Source organism: Rhinolophus ferrumequinum, chromosome 20 (assembly GCF_004115265.2).
Source record: "Rhinolophus ferrumequinum isolate MPI-CBG mRhiFer1 chromosome 20, mRhiFer1_v1.p, whole genome shotgun sequence".
NCBI lineage: Eukaryota > Metazoa > Chordata > Mammalia > Chiroptera > Rhinolophidae > Rhinolophus > Rhinolophus ferrumequinum.
Window position 1 is genome coordinate 33,901,568 of NC_046303.1, and position 16,022 is coordinate 33,917,589.

Sequence of the window (16,022 nt, forward strand, 5' to 3'; positions counted from 1 at the left end):
ATCTACAAAGCTTTCATAGTGTGGGGAGGGATGCTGCAGCTAGAAAGGGAAGAAATGAAAATAGCTGCAAAGGGCAGCAGCTGACTGCCTCTTTTTGCCAAACTGGCAAATGAACACTGAAAATAGCTAGGACGAGGTCCACAAGTGGAAAACGGTCCAAACTTGGGGTACAACTACGGTGTGACACATCATTCTTAATTTCCTATTTCCTATTAAAATGTAATTATCTGCAGTGGTCACAGAACATAAAGCTCTCCACACAAGTAAAATTTTCAGATAGATAAAATTTTCCTCAGGCAATATTCAGCTTTTATACATTATACTTTGCAACTATTCAAAATGTTATGCGTTATACTTTATTCCCCCCCATACACACCTATTTTTCATACTTGGAATTCAGAATTTCACACAGTGCTGAAAAATTAACCTTTCAGGCTGGAATGCTATGGTGCTGTCAGCAAATAGCTTAATTTCAGCAACTTGCCATCTCTGACTATTCAGCAGTGCTCGCTGTCACAATTTTTTAAAACTGCATTGTCCTTATTACAGAAACATAAGTGAAAATGTTGAACTGGTAGTCTTTTATCTTGGCTTACAAAGCCAAGGACTTAAAGCTGATGTGATTGAGAAAAAGATAAAATCACTTGTGCCTCAAAAGCAAAACTTCAGCCTTAAACTGAGGCTCCCTAAACTTACATCAACTGTATATTCAATTGAAAAAAAAAAGATAAAAATTGTATATTATTTATGGAAGTTTCAAAATTTGTAATCAAATATTGTTTGAAAAGATAATAATTTTTACTCTTTGTGAGAATTAAATGCTTAAAAATTTTAAAAAGTGAATTGTAATTGGAAATTTTGTATTTAAACTTCAGAGAACAGAACTGCTCTCTAACCTATTTCTAATAATTATGTACATTCAAATTTAGTACAAGTTTACAAAATAGTGTTAAAAGAGAACAATTCCCTTTCTCACACTAACCACAAAGAATTAATACAAAATTGCTATACTAAACAATTTTTTCCATTATTCACATTGAAAAGAACCACATTATTCACACACTGTTTTAAAGTCAGTAAATCTACCTGGCTTTGCTATTTCCTCCACTGTGAGGTACTCATTTTATTTTAAGTTATTATTGTTATGGAGAAAAATCTAGAAGTATTGTATTGTGTCAAGTATAACACTATTTAGCTTCTAGGAACTCTCATTGGTTCTTATCCACTGTCCTGTTAACCTAAAAGAATCTATCAAGTTGAACTAAGTTTATTCAATATTACAACTTCAGCCCCATTTCTCTGAGGATATGCTGCACTACTCTGCAAAAAAGAGTTAACACTGCAGACCTAAGATGGCTGTCCTTAGAAAGGCCTGCTCACAAGATTGGTCCTTGGCTGGTGTTTGGAAATTTGGATTTAAGGAGGGCTCACTCCATCCCATAACTGACAGGCGTGTCTCACGGTATCTAAGTTGTCTGTACAAACAAATGTATAAGCTAACAACTTGCTTTTCTTCTGGGAGTTTGGAATTTGGGTACATGCTAGGCAGAATGTGCCTGTGTAACCAGGCTTCAGTAAAAACCTTGGGTACTGAGTCTCTGTGTACTTCCTTTGTAGAAAACATTTCATACATATTGTCATAATTTGATGCTGGAGGAATTAGGCACATCCTGTTTGACTCTATGGGGTGAGGACTCTTAGAAACTTGTGTCTAGCTTCCTCTGGACTTTGCCCCCATGTGCCTTTGTTTGCTGATTTTGCTTTATATTCTTTTGCTGTAATAAACCTTCGCTGTGAGTACAACTACATGCTGCATCTTGTGAGTCCTCCTCCAAAGAAATCACTGAACCTGGAGGTGATTTTGAGGACCACCCCCCACAACACAGTGGTGTCAGAAGTGGGATTTGCTAGACTATCCATGACTCACTAAAATACGGTGAAAGCATTGCTTGGGAAATAAAAGGATGAAGGAGTGGGAAATGACGAGCCTTTGGTGCCTGGGTAGGAGTTATCTATTATATAAAACAGCAGGTGAGCTCCTTTCCACTATGAGAGAAGAGGTTGCCTATGAAATTTGAAAAGGATAGACCCATCCCCAGGAAAGTTGCTGTGCTGATCCTCCGGCTGCTTTTGCCTGCTCTAGCCAAAATGGGAGGGGGGAGGAGCGGGGGGGAGAGTAGTACATCCCAGGTGATATCTTTGGCTTTTGTTCTTTCCTGAAGGTTGAAGGATAAAGGGCCCAAACATTCCCAAAGGTAAACTTTGGGTAGGCCAAAAATGTTGAAAGTTTACATTGTTCTCTTCTACAAGTGACAGGGAAAAAAGGTTAAATCAGTTGTCAGGGATGGAGCAAAGCATCAGATAAACCCAGAAGGGAGAAAAATGGTGGGACAACCTTCAACAGTTTCTTTAACCGAGCTGCTGCTGCAGCAACCACAACCCCCTTGTATTCCAACACACACACACACACACACACACACACACACACACACACAATGTTAACCATGTAAATGCTAAATTTACTTCTAGGAATATTTATATAAATTTGCAATGAGAAAAAAAAGGGAAATTTTTACAAAATGCTCTTTTTGTATTTTGTGGCTATTGCATCTGGATGTATGATAAAACTAATATAAAATACTATGTGGTTATAATTTCATAAATGCTAGAAGGATCATCCCAATCAGGAAAAGCTGCAAAGAAAAACATGCTAGTGGGACAAAACTTTCTTGCTTTTTGCTGCTTGTTAGCAGATGGAATTTAAACTGTTTGAATATTACAGACAGAGTAAGTCTCCAATAGACATGATTTCTGTCTACTGGAGCTTCTGCAGAAAAGGAGACGACACAAAGAGAGGCAATCTCTAGATGCAGATACACTTCCACAGTTTTAAAAAGCAGTTTTTAGTTGCTAATGAGTTCTTATGAAATCAAGTTTCTGATCCTTAGAGGCAGATGATTCTTCAGCCTAATATGCATATTTTTGAGCGGGTCAATTTGGACTCTATGATTGACAAAATAAAAGGGCTACTAAAAAAGCCCTATTTGTTACTTGAACTTGGAACACAGCTGTCTGGCCTTGTAGAGTCTCGGATTTGCAAAAGACTAGCTGCTAGCTTTGTTGGAACTCTGAATTCACAGGTCCTAATTGCCTTGGCCTAACTCTAAGCTAAAACATGAAGCTGTCTGATATGAGCTGTTTCAGCCTCAGCACAAGCTTCGCTGAACTGAAAGCAGGCAGGGGCTCTATGAACAGTATTTAGACTCTGGGAGTGTTGCAGATTTAGAACACCTCTCTATGGGGCCCTAAAGCTATTGAAAACATCAACGGATGCTGGCTGGATTGTCTGGGTCACATCCACATGGCCCACAAGAAACATCTTACTCTCTAATGGGACCATCTAAAATTTGGGTACCTACTGGTCAGGTCTGTATGTATTTCCAATGCAGAGGCTAACTGCACTCCTAATTTGTAATTCCTGCCCAAAGCTGCAAGTTTGAGGAGAGCACATCACAAGGTGTGTGACCCCTCTACCCACTCCTGACAGACTGGATTCTGGACTCCCTCTGGGGGATGGCTCATTGCTGTGGACTTGTGTTCAGGTTTCCAGATTAATTACAATTTACAACAATGGACTGACAGTATGGCACTACTTCCTTCACCTTTCTCCTGGTAGACACATCATGATGAGGCATTCTGATTATTAAATATAGCTGTCCAAAATAAAGGGAGTGACCTTTCCGAGGCTGCTCACTAGAAAATTAGCAAGGGAAGTGATGTTCAAAAATTTTGAAAATTTTTGAATAGTTAGGATTTAACCCTGACCAATCCCTGAACATAATGTGTCTTGTTGGTCAAATTATATAAAAATGTTTTTCTATGAAAATGTTTTTGTACCTTTTCTACCCAATCCTGTGGGGAAAAAGTCTGGGTGAAAACAGGGGATGATTGAAAAAAATGTAAAGTTATAATTGCTAAATGGGACAATGATTTTCTAACAACAGAGACAAAACAAAATCTGGCACCCGGAGAGGCATGGGAAAGGGTATTAATGATCTCTGCTTTTCAGAACTATTCTTGGAAGCGTTCTCCTCTTCCTGAAGGAACTCCCCATGCTGCCTTTCCAAGAGGCTGTGAGCGCTTTGAATTCAAACTGCCAGCTGGGCTGTATCACACCTGACAGCCCGACTAGAGCCGGCAGAGGTGGCCGAGCTGCTGCACCTGCCGTGCAGAACATCCTAGATGGAGGCTCATTCGGGGGGCGGGGAAACTGACATCCCGGACAAGCAAATCCGTCTGGAACTACGTATCTGCCTTCAGGCAGTCCTGAAACCAAATAATGGACTGCATTCACTGGACTGGACTGGGAACCCGAGGATGGGAGACCCCACATTGGGAGTTCTGTTATCCTAGACTGCCTGACTAATGCATGTCCTACTTGGGGTACCCTAACAAGTGTGAATTCTTCGTTTCCAGGGGCATTATGTGTGGCTTCTCTGGAACTGTACTTCTTTTGTGTGTAAGCTGGATTAGGACACTTCCTTCAACCCTTAAAGGCATTTAGGTCACTTTCAACTTATCAGTCAGATTTGTGCTATGTCTGAATCGATGACTTGGGCTACATAAAAAAGAAACTTAAATACAAAAACTGAAGGAGGAAGCCACTTGGCTTTCTAAATAGATCTTTATGGTTAACGAAATGTAACCATTTAGAAGTTCAGCCTACATTCTGAACCTCTAAAACGAATAGGTGTCAAGATGTCAAGGAGATGGACTGTGTGGAAAGAGTTCCCACAGCAGGCTCGAGACGGCTGTCCTGAAAAAGGCCTGATTGCGATGGCCGGCCTGTGGCTGGTATCTGCAAGCGTGGGTTTGCGGGCTCACACCATTCCGTAACAGACAGGAGTGGTTCAATGTGCCTAAGTTGTTTGTACAGTGTGGTATAAGCTAAACATTTGTTTTTCTTCTGGGAGCCTGGGACTTTGGGACCAGGCTTCAGTAAAACCCTGGGCAGCGAGTCTCCAGTGGGTTTGCTGGTGGACATTTCACACATGTCGTCATAATTTGATACTGGAAAAATTAGGCACATCTTGTTTGACTCCATGAGGAGAGGACTCTTGAAAGTTTTCTCGTAGTTTCCTCTAGGAACTTTTCCCTTTGATTTTGCTCTATATCCCTTTACTGTAATGACTCTTAGCTGCAAATACCATTTAGTCCTGTGAGTCCTAGCAAATCATCAAACCGGGGGGCTGTACTGGAGACTCCTAACACATTTATCTTACATTAGAAAAATGCTTTTAAATTGTTTCAATATTTGAAAACCAATTAATGTAATCCATTACATCAACAGAGTAAAAACAAAACACAGGTTCATATCAATAGATGTAGAAAAAGCATTTGACAAAATCCAATACCAATTCGTTATAAAAATTTCAATAAACTAGGAATAGAGGGGGACTATCTCAACTTGATAAAGAACATCTACGATAAAAACCCTACAGCTGACATCATAGTGGTGAGATACTGAAGCTTTCCCACTCAGAACACGCACAAGGCAAGGATGACCCTCTCACGACTCCTTTTCAGTATCATATTGGAGTTTCTAGCTAAAACTATATGACAAGAAAAGGAAATAAATGGTATACAGATCGGGAAGGATGAAATAAAACTGCCTTTGTTTGCAGATAACATGATCATCTACATAGAAAATCCGAAGGAATGAACCAAAAAACTCTTGGAACTAATAAATGATTATAACAAACTAGCAGAATATAAGGTCAATATACAAAAGTCGCTATCCTATATACCAGCAATGAACTAGTAAAATTTGAAATTAAAAACACAACAGCATTTACATAACCATCCAAAAAATGAAATACTTAGGTATAAATCCAACAAAATATATACAAAATCTATGAGGAAAATTATTCAACTCTGATGAATGAAATCAAAGAAGAACTAAAAAAAATAGTGAGGGCCGGCCCGGTGGCTCAGGTGGTTAGAGCTCCATGCTCCTAACTCCAAAGGCTGCCGGTTCGATTCCCACATGGGCCAGTGGGCTCTCAACCACAAGGTTGCCAGTTCAATTCCTCGAGTCCCGCAAGGGATGGTGGGCTGTGCCCCCTGCAACTAGCAACGGCAACTGGACCTGGAGCTGAGCTGCGCCTGACACAACAAAGACTGAAAGGACAACAACTTGAAGCTGAACGGCACCCTCCACAACTAAGATTGAAAGGACAACAACTTGACTTGGAAAACAGGCCTGGAAGTACATACACACTGTTCCCCAATAAAGTCCTGTTTAAAAAAAAAAAAAAAAGTGAGATTTTTCCATATTAATGGATAAGGAAGACTCAGTGTTGTGAAGGGGTCAGTTCTTCCCAACTTGATTTATAGATGCAATGCAATCCCAAACAAAACCCCAGCAAGTTATTTTGTGGATATTGGCAAACTGATTAAAAAGTTTGTATGGAAAGGTTAAAGACCCAGAATAGCCAAGACAATATTGAAGAAGAAGAAAGTTAGAGGACTAATGCTACCTGACTTCAAGACTTACTGGAAAGCTATAGTAATACATCAACGGAACAAAATAGACCCCAGAAATAGACTCACATAAATATAGTCAACTGATCTTTAACAAAGGAGCTGAGGCCATACAATGGAGCAAAGACAGTCTCTTCAAGAAATGGTACTGGAACAACTGGACATCCACATGCAAAAAAATGAATCTAGACACAGATGTTAGACCCTTCACAAAAATTAACTTAAAATGGATATGAGACCTAAATGTAAAACTCAGAACTATAAAACTCCCAGAAGATAACAGAGGAGAAAACCTAGATGATCTTGGATGTTAAAATGACTTTTTAGGTACAACACCAAAGGTACGACTCATAAAAGAAATAATGGATAAACTCGACTTCATTAAAATTAAAATCTCCTGCTCTCTGAAAAACAATGTCAAGAAAATGAGAAGACAAGCCATAGACTGGGAGAAAATACTTGCAAAGGACACATCTGATAGAGGACTATTATCCAAAATATACAAATAATTCTTAAAGCTCAACACTAAGAAAGCATCCTGACTTAAAAAACGGCTACAGACCTTAACAACCATCTCACCAAAGAAGATACACAGATGCCAAATAAGTACATTAAAAGATGTTCCACATCATGTACCAAAGGGAAATGCAAATTAAAACAAAAATGAGATACCACTACATGCTGATTAGAATAGTCAGGAACACGGACAACAGCAAATGTGAGCAAGGATTTGAGGTACCTTGCGGAATGCAAAATTGTACAGTTCCTGTGGAAGACAGTTTGGTGGTTTCTTTCAAAACTAAACATACTTTTACTATACGATCCAGTAATCATGCTCCTTGGTATTTACCCAAAGGAGTCAAAAACTTACGTTCACACAAAAACCTGCACGCAGATGTTTATAGCAGCTTTATTCATAAGTGCTGAAGCTTGGGACAAACAAGGTGTCCTTCAGTAGGTGATGGATAAATAAACTGTGGCACATCCAGACAATGGAATACTATTCAGCGCTAAAAACAAATCAAGTTATGAAAACACATAGAATGTATGTGTGTGTTTACCACATTATGATAAAGTACTTCTTACTGTGGGTCATGGTTAAAAAACTTAACAGACATTGTCCTAGGATAACCCCAGACAGGTACATACAGAGCCTTGCACACTAGTGCTTATTTCGGCATTATGTATAATTGCAGGGTTGGCACCCAGCAGGCTCCACTGCAGCATGAAACGGGCTGCCCAGTTTCACTGTGGATCCCAACTGCAGAACGTTTACGTCTATTCTTTTGGGCTAAATGGAGGAAGGAAGCAGGGAGAGCTTCCACCATTTAGTGTGTATACTTCCGCTCAATCCCATTTCCAGATGGTGCATCACCCCCAGCTGTCTGTCCCTGTACTTCTGGAAGGAACACTTTGTTCTGCTAATATGCCTCCTGTCTTCTTCCAGAACAGAAGAGGGGTAATAGCTCAGCTGCACAGAATGGGGCAGAAGATATGGCTAATTCTACTCATGAAAATTTCCAATCTCTGCTGTATTTAGCCACATCCTATACTTCTTCAGAGCTACCTGTGCCTGCAATTTGTGTAAGAGTGTGTGAGTGTGTGTGTGTGTGTGTGTGTGTTTCTTTTTTGGTGCTCTTTAGCACATATCAGCTAAACACACATATCAGTGTGTGTGTGTGTGTTTCTTTTTTGGTGCTCTTTAGCACTCTCCTTTAACAACTGCAGGATTAGGTTTGAACTTTGCTTCATCAGTTTAGTTTTGCTAAATCAGTTGTCTTTTTGTTTTGCTCTCTAAGTTTCAAAACTTTTGGAAGTTTTTTTATCTGCTGTTGTCTCTGCTCTTGTTCTTTTTGACCTTAACAGAAAATTCTGACATAGACTAATATTTACCATTTTAACCATTTTTTGGTGTACAGTTTAGTGGTATTAAGTACATTCACATTGTGGTGAAAACATCACCAATATCCATCTCCAGAACTTTTTCATTTTCCCAAACTGAAAGTACCCATTAAACAATAACTCCCCATTTCTCCCTCCCCCCAGCTCCTGGCAACCGCCATTCTATTTTCTATTTCTATAAAGTTGAATGGGTTTTTGTTTGTTTGTTTTTTAAATACACTTTTCCAAAATGGAGATCTATCTCCTTCATTCGCTTCTAGGACAAATTCTTTGATCATCTTTTGCTCTCCACTTCTGTGTTCTCCCTTTCTGGAACTCCTATTCATTTGGATAATGGCCCTCCTAGCTATTAATATATCCTCTGATTTTGTAATCTTTCTCTCATATTCTATCTCTTTGCCTTTTTGTACTCCTTTCAGGGAGATTTTTATCTTCCAGTTATTGTACTGAATTTAAATTTCAGCTATCATGTTTTAATTTCCATAGCTCTTCCTTTGTCATCTAGTTGTTCCTTTTCCTATAGCATCCTATTTTTGAATCATGAATAAAACATCTCATCTCTATGAAGCTACTAGTCTTTTAAAAAATTTTTGTAGACTCAACATAGTTAGAGATGTCAATTCTCCTCAGATTGATCCAGAGTTAATGCAATTACAACCAAAATCCTAGCAGGACTTTTTGTAGATATAGACAAGCTGATTCTAAAATTTATATTGAAAGGCAAAGGAACTAGAATAATTAAAAACATTTTTAAAAGAAGAATAAAGTTGGAGAAAAACACTAACCGATTTTAAGACTTATTCGAAAGCTAAAACAATTAAGACAGTGTGATATTGGCAAAGAGGTAAGACACATAGATTCACGGAACAGAAAACAGAGTCCAGAAATACACCCATACAAATATGGTCAATTCATTTTTGACCAAGGTGCAAAAGCAATTCAATAGAGAAAAGAGAGATGTGGGGCTTTGTTTTTGTTTTTTAAACAAATGGTGTTGGAACATCCACACGCAAAAGAAAAAAAAAAAGAGGAAGGAAAGAAAGAACGAACCATGACCTAAGGTGCAAGGACAACTTACACAAAATTAAGTAAAAATGGTTCATACATCTAAAAGTAAACCTCAAAACTTTAAGAATGGGAGAAAATCTTCATGACTTGGGATTAGGCAAAAGAGTTCTTAACATGACACCAAAAGCCTGGTCTATAAAAGAAACAAATTGATAAATTAGACTATTAAAATTAAAAACCTTTGCTCTACAAATGACACTGTTAAGAGACTGAAAAGACAAACTACAAACTGGGAGAAACTCACATGGTCACCTATTCACAAATTCAGATTCGGTTACTGGCAATCACAATGTATGAAGCAAAGCACAAGACAAGACCAGGACACTTTTATAAACGTAAAAAGTTCTAAAGAACAAAATTCCAATCCACAGATTAACTTTGCTCTTCTTTGAAGAAATTCAACTTACAGGTTTAATATTACCAAGTTAAATTTCAGGAGATGTTGTTAATGAAAATATTTAACAACAGCCTGTACAACACATATGCAGACAGAAGAGGACTGAAGAAAGGCCAGAAGCCTAGATCTACAAGGGGAGCTAAGGAAAAAATCTAGTCCTGTGCTTTATGTGCCTCCTGTCATTTAATCTGCACAACAATCCTACCTGCATTTTACAGTAAAGAAACACAGGCTTTGGGAGTTGAATCATTTTGGAAAGGCCTTATGGTATATTTAGAAAATTCTGAATACAAACCTCTATTTGAATCTAGCTTGAACACTTACTAACTTACAATCTACTTAAAAATTTTGAGATTCCCCTTCACCACTCCCTCAAGTAAAAGTAGATAATTAAGCCTCCAGTGCTGAGCTATTATAAAATAGGGTGACGGAATATATAAAACACATTTAATATTTGCTAAATAGTAGGTACTCAGTATAATGTAGCCATCATCCTTGTTATAACTTGCCTAGAATCAAGGCTATATCTAGTTCCAAAAACTTCTTTCTTTAAAACTACTTAATAAAATTATATACAGAAAGTATAATAATTGGAAAATATATAGAAAAGAATAAAGATGAAAATTAAAAGATCACTATAATCTTCAAATCCTATAATAATCCCTGTTAAAATACTGGCACGTTTCCTTTCAATATGTATGTAGCCTTCTTTTAAGTACAGAACTGGATCACGCCGCATCATAAAGTTGGAACTTTTTCTTTCATACTTAACTTTTATCATGAACATTTCCCTGTTTGATTGAATATCCCTTGAACATATAATTTTAACCATATCCAAGTCTGACATACAGATAATAATTTAGCCTTTTCTCTGTTGCTTTACATAAGTTGGTTCTAATTTATCCACGATTACAGGTAAACTTATGTGTGTTTTTGAACCTATGCTTTTTTCCCCAAAGAATGTCATAAGCCATGTGGCAGTACTTGTTTTTCCAGCAAAGCTCCTACTTATTACTGCTCACATTGACATTCAAGTTCTAGTTTGCATCTGGAATAAATAATTCATTTATACTTTACATACCTTTAGCTACTGATATTGAATCTTAGCATTAAGCACATTCCATTGCCATAGTGACAAAATATAATTAAGATTAAGGGCTTCCTATGTCTACTGCCTGTTGTCCAAGCCATAGACTGGTCTAAGAATGAAAACTCTCCAACATCAGAAACAAGAAGCTGAATCCTACGTGTTTGACTCAATGTTTTTGAATTCACTTTCTATTTCATATATCTTAAGGAAGTAACGAAGGACTCAGGAACATAATAACCTTTATCATCTAAAAGGAAGACATGAAGGATTGAGCTTTGAACCACCTACGCTTTCCCACATCCTGAAGAAATGGCAACAGGTGAACACACAAGTGCAGCAGTGACTCTCTTTCAAATGGAAAAGTTCGGACGTGATTCAAAAAGTGATCTGACAATTTGGCACAATACCTGAAATGAAAAATCCGAAGTGTGTGACTTCCACTGCAAGAACAAAATTCAAGTATTGGTGGGCCACCAGCAGAAAGCAAGGGCCTGACGGCTCTAATGAAGGTACGCATTAAGCACGGGCTACACACAAACACTAAAACCCACAGAAATCTCAAAAATCAAAACAGGACCAACTGCTCTCAATCCAGGTTGTTACAAGAGGAAATAGACATTGACCTTCCTTGGAGAACATGAGAGAAGCTGTGGTATGAAGTTGTAACTCTGATATAGTTATCTAAAGCAGGATGCATAACAAAATATTATTGCGAATGCTAGGAAACACCACGCTCAATGACAGCAGTGAACAATTCATACGCTTACAGAGGATTAAAAGGATGCTTAATTAGTTTCCAAAATAATATATGAACTTAGGAACTAGAATTTATGCCAGGGCAAATATGCTGCAATAAAAATCAGTCAAATGGTAATTTCAAATAAAAAACGGAGGCATAGAACATATTGTTTCTATAATAGAAAAGGGAGAAACAGAATCAGGGTTGGAGATCAACGACTGGTGGTCTACGCTAGAAGCATGTGAGTATCAGGTGCAAGGCGTACTCCTCTACGCAGATAAAATACAAACCCATGCGACAAATCCTGAGCACCTACCAGGTGCCAGGCATTATTCTAGGTGTACGGGAATACAGCAGGAACAGAATAAACTACAATCCTTGTCCCCAGGGCATTTACATTCTATACTCAACAGTGTAAGGTGTTATTTAAAAAATAATAACAAAGCCAGGAAGGGGACAGAGTTTTGAGATGTCGTAATGTTTGAAAGAATGATTGAGGAAGGTGACATGTGAGTAAAGGAAATAAAAGAGTGAGCCATGTGATATCCAGGGAGAAGAGTATTCCAAGCAGAGAAAACCACCAGTGAAAAGGAGCATGCCTTCTTTTCATACGTCCAAGGAACAGAAAAGAGGCAGTGTGATTGCTGTGTACAGCGAGGAAGAAAGTATAATAGTATCTGAAGTCAACAGAAGTAATGGGGGTAGGTGGCCTGTTTAGGGTCTTGAAGGGTCGTGGTAAATCACTAGGCTTGCGTTTTGGGTGAAAAGGGAAGCCACTCGAGAGTTTTTAGCAAAGGAATGAAATGACCTGACCTAACTAACATTTAACAGGAGCACCCTCGCTGCTGGTCTAAGAAGACTAATGAGGGTGGCAATAAGGCTAGAAGCAGGGAGCCCACTGACGAAGCAGCTAGGCTAATCCAAGGAAAAGCTGATGGTAGCTTGGACCTGGGAGGTAGCAGTGGAAGTGGTGAATACGTGGTTAGATTCTGGATGTACTCGGAAGGTAAGAACCGACAGATTGGAAATAGATGTGAGAGCAAAGGAAAAGGTAAGAATGATTCCAAGCTTCTTGGCCTAAGCACCTGGAAAGATGAAGTTACCACTACTGAGCGATTACAGGTGAGGTGTAAGTGCTAAGGGGGGGATCTGCTTATATCTGAACGCGTTACATTTGAGAGGCCTATTATATGTCAGGGAGGCCAAAAGATATGTGAGCCTGAAGCTCAGAAGACAGATCTGGGCTGAAGACACAATTTGGAAGTTGTCAATGTATAGATTGTGTACTTTTTGTATAAGCAATTTAGTATTAAGATATACACCTATTGATGTTTTCCACACATATTTTTTCCAACTTTAAAATGCTAAGATTTTTCTCCTACCTATCAAATCTATATATAGTAAGAATTGTAAATTATTATTATTGTAAATTATTTAGTATGTACATGTTAAACAGGATACAAAAATTAGAAGCCAAAAACCCAATTAGGGAGAAAGAAGTACATACAAACTATACCAAGGTAAAGAAAAGGGTTTGAATAAGGTAGGTGGTGAGAGGAATAATGAAGAAAGTTAAATAATTAACTACATACTTTTAGGTTACAAACTGGCAAGCTGACATTACAGTACGTGGTACATTGTCCTTGATGTGTTTGATGCTACGTAGATTTAAGGGCACAAAATTCCAAATGAAGATAGGTCTGTTTTACATCATATTCCAGACAGAAGGTAGGTGAGGGAAGCCCCTGAGTACATGCACCTGAGCCCTGTTTTCTCCCACTCCAATCCACCCCTCACCTGCTAGATTAATCTTCCTATGTGCATGCAACTTCGTCTTGACCTTCTCTTATGAGATAAGGTTTGGAACTATAGATTAATTTCATTCATTTTTATTATTTCCCCATCAACTCTGAGCATAGAAAAAATAATTTGAGGAACTATATTTTTTTAATTCTGCCAATGCTGTATATGTACCATTCTAGAGGAGTAAGAGAGAAATCAATGAATTCCATACAAGAGGTGCCAGCAACACCAGCAGCACCTGGGAACTTGCTAGAAATAAAAATTCTCGGGTTCCACCCCAGACTTACTGAATCAGAAACTCTGGGGGTGGGGCCCAGTAATCTGTACATTAATAAGCCCTCCCAGTGATTCTGACACATGCTAAACTTGGAGAACCTCTAGCTTGGAACATTCAGGCTTAATTCTCTCAAGGAATGTCAGATGAAAAAGGCTACTAGATTATAAAATTCTTGATCATAGCAACCTTATTATTTTTCTCTTTTGACTGCCTTATGTATCTGGCATTTAATCCACATTCAAAGGGTTTTTGAACAGTTAAAAAAATCAGAAGTATGCCCTCCCTCTGAATTTCCTTGTATTTCTTCATTCTACGATACCAAGTTATCAGCCCCACCTTTATCCTTCCGTCTAAGTCCTCTCTATTGTATAGAAAAGGTAATGTCTTTCCAATCAGAATATCATATCCTAACTTTTTAGGTAATTCTGTAAATGCCATGGCAGGTCACATTTCAAAGCAAGAACCCTCAGAAGATTATGTATCCAAGTGTATCAAATTACAGGTGAGAAAACTGAGAGCGGAAGAGATCACGTGGCAAGCACATCCTTACAAAATTAGAGAGACATCAAAGGACAAAATTATCTCCAGCCATCTCTATTTGGCCTGAATCAAAATTTAATAGATTTAAATTAAAAGTAAGGTGTTAGAAAGATTGAGAGGCAGAATAACCTTTACTTTTACAACTACGGTCTGGAAATAAATATATCTTCAAAAATGACCATTACCTTATTTATTTATTAGCAATAGTGCACGCTCTTTTCCCATTGCTTCCTCTATATATTGACAAAGAAAAAAAGACCCTAAACATTAATAAGAAGGCTATTCAGCTTCTAGTGGCACGGCATACTATAGCAGAGGCTTGCCCTCCACCATCCCATCAGTTCAACATTAAGTTTCCTACAAACTAATCTCAAGACTGTTTACAACTAGGAATTTCATTCAGATAATGTAGCAATTTTCTGACCAACATTTATCTTACCGGTTATACTCCATCCAACACAGAGACTGCCTGGAGAAAGCCTGGAGCTCCTTTGATACTTTGATACTTTGTATCCCAAGCTGCAAACCATGTTAATTGTACTCTAATCTTATTTCACAAGGGTTCTGAGGCAACTGACAAGTAACTACTGATATACACATGGAAAGAATATGTACTTTGGAGCCATGAAGATCTTTTGGGTTCAAGTTTTAATTCCAGTCTTTATTTGCCCTCATTTTATAGGACAGAAGCCATAATATCAGTATACTGCCTCATATTGCTGTAGTTATTTTAAAATATTAACTCCTTGAGAATAGGAACTGTGGTTTATATATTTGTGTATCCCCCATTATAGTCACATACGTACCCAATAGATATTTACGTAATTAATAGGGACTAGACTTTAATACGTCAGATAAACTTCCTACCTCATACTTCCAGATCCCCCCACCAAAGGCACTCCCCCACTTCAACTAACTTAACTTGATCAAATCTGATCTTATCCAACTCCATTTTAAAACCTTTCCAAGGCTCCCAGCCCTTAAGGACTTAAGGAAAAGTCCCTGCCAAGGCCAGAATTGATCTCATCACAACTTATCTCTGATAACGCACACACCTCTGCACGACTAAAGCTCCTGGAATGCTCTTCCCCTCCCCCTACAAGCGGCTCCTCCACAGGCTCCCTCCTACTACTCAGCTCAGAAGCCAGTTTTCTATCAAGTTCCTGCTCACAGTCCCCCAACCCTCAACTAACACAGCACCCGGCCTCCCTAACTTGATAACACACTCAGTTACCATCTAATACTATGATGAAATGTTTCATTTGCTTCCCAATTATCTGGTAAACTTGAGCACAAAGACCACCCCCTATTCAGTTTACCAGATGCTTACCATAGTTGCTGGCACATAAAACACCTTTAATTAATATCATTTATTGCCTACAATGATAAAACCCTGTGTTTTCAACATTAGTTTCCAATTTGAGAATATAAACATGTTTATTTCCCGGTTTGCTTGTAAATAAATCGGGGGGGAGGGGAACATGGCTGCCCAACAAGCTTAAAAAAAGGATTGTGGGATCTTATTCTGCACACACACTTATTCTGACACACACAGCAAAATCAGCATTTCTTTCAAAGAACAGGAAAAATATCCCAGAAGACCATGGGGAATCTGCTATTGTTTTTGGCCCCATCCCCAGAGGTGACAGTCACCAAACTGGAT

At 38.4% G+C, this 16,022-nt stretch overlaps 1 protein-coding gene across 2 annotated transcripts in view; it reads right to left on the reverse strand.

Annotated features, from left to right (window-relative positions):
* Positions 1 to 16,022, reverse strand: part of ANKIB1 (ankyrin repeat and IBR domain containing 1) — a 115,413-nt gene that overhangs the window by 90,894 nt on the left and 8,497 nt on the right. The window lies entirely within an intron of this gene.